The following is a 2,036-nucleotide window of genomic DNA, read 5'->3' as shown; positions in this document are numbered from 1 at the left end:
TAGAATTTGAGATGCTTCCGCCCCACACTTCAACTCCATAAAGAAGAACCGGTGTCACCAATGCATCAAAAAGATACTTTTTGAGAACCCAACACTTGATGTTTCCCGCATTACACATGTTATCAAATGCATAATATGCTCTCTTTCCCGCTTCCAAATGACGCATAGCACATTCATGCCATTTGTGATTGGATGGAACCTCAAGGCCAAGGTACTTAAAGCTCTGAACAGCTTCAAGTGCATAATATGCTCTCTTTCCTGCTTCCAAATGACGCATAGCACATTCATGCCATTTGTGATTGGATGGAACCTCAAGGCCAAGGTACTTAAAGCTCTCAACAGCTTCAAGTGTCTCATTGTTGTACACAATGCATGGCTTGTCCTTATGGTTGGTTTTCACAAGCATAACCTTTGTTTTGGATTCATTTACAATCAGCCTACTATGCAAGAAAAAGTTCTCAAGGACAATCATAAGCTTTTGTGCATCTTCTAAAGTGTGTGCTAGAAGCACTACATCATCCGCATACAACAAAAGCATGATTATCGCATTGCAAATAGTGACCTCTTCAATGCCTTCTTCTTGCATAAAGTCAAGTACCATTTGTTCCAATTGATCGATGCATAGATCAAAGAGAGTTGGTGACAATGGACATCCTTGTTTAACCGCAATAGTGCTTACAAACATTTCTAAAATTTCTCTTCCCATGCGCAATGGACAAATCACCTTCTCATAGATTCGAGAAACCGCAAGCATAAACTCACTTGGCACTTGGAGTTCTTCAATCCTTATCCACAAATTGTTACGTGGAATCATGTCAAAGGCTTTCTTAAAGTCCACAAAACAACAATACAATCGCTCACCTTTCAATCAACTTTCCTCCATGTGAACTCGAAGAGTGACAAGATGATCAATGGTGCTATGGCATCGACAAAAACCCTTTGCACGCTTGTCATTCTCTTCATCCCAATCACTCAATTTCATTTCCATTGTGCACCCAAACAACTTTGCCATAAGAGACCCAATCATTATAGTCCGGTAGTTGTTTACATTCTTTACATCCCCTGCTTTATGCAAAGGCTTAACCCAATTAGTACTCCAATCATAAGGCATACCATGTTGAAGTGCAAGGTTGAACATATCACACAGCCACTCATGGGTAAAATCTCCCGTCCATTTGATCATCTCCGGCTTGATACCTTGAAGATCTCCCGCTTTGCGAGTGGCCAACTTTTCAAGCCCACCGCATACATCCTCAATAGGAAAAAAAGAGGGCATACATGGGAGTGAACTATAAAATGGCATTTTTTTAGCATTTGCTTGCTCATATAATTGCCTACAATGTGTGTACATATCCACTAGATTCAAGTTACCAAAATTCTCAACCCGCTTGCCCCTCAAGTTTCTCCAAAATCTTCTACATGCATGTGCCTTTTCTTGGACTTGAAAAACTTGTTGCTTTACTTCCCATCTTCTTCTCTTCTTTTGAATCAATGCCTTGTATATATGCAAATGACTTTGATAGTTGACTTTGTCCATAGTTGCATCAAGCTTTATCAAGAACTTTTGAGCATCTTGACATTCTTTATCAACCCACCTTTTGCGTGATCTATCTTTGTTGATACCATGGAGATGCTTTATGGAAAAACATTCTTCCGCACAAGAACAAATAGCTTTCTTGAAAGCTTCCCATTTAGTTTCCAATGGTGCATCATCTTGAAGCTTTGTCATCCATAATTTTTGCTCAACCATTTCAATGTACATTGGTGCCTGTTTGAAATCCATACATAGTGATAACTTCTCTTTTCTTTGGCTGAGATTATCATGCTTAGTTGCTTCTCCACATGAAAGGTCAATACATAAGGTGCGATGGTCGGATTTTGGGGTCCATTGACCAAACATAAAACTCTTTATGCGATACATGATGTCTTCAGAGAGTAGCATCTGGTCAATCACACTATCCTCGTTATGTCTCCTACATGTAAATCCATTGGTTCCACTCCACAAAGATACACCATTGGAAATGAGCATACCCGTG

Source organism: Adiantum capillus-veneris, chromosome 30 (assembly GCF_014529385.1).
Source record: "Adiantum capillus-veneris isolate H3 chromosome 30, ASM1452938v2, whole genome shotgun sequence".
Taxonomy (NCBI): Eukaryota; Viridiplantae; Streptophyta; class Polypodiopsida; order Polypodiales; family Pteridaceae; genus Adiantum; species Adiantum capillus-veneris.
The sequence above is the reverse complement of the archived record's forward strand: the minus strand, read 5'-3'. Positions refer to the sequence as shown.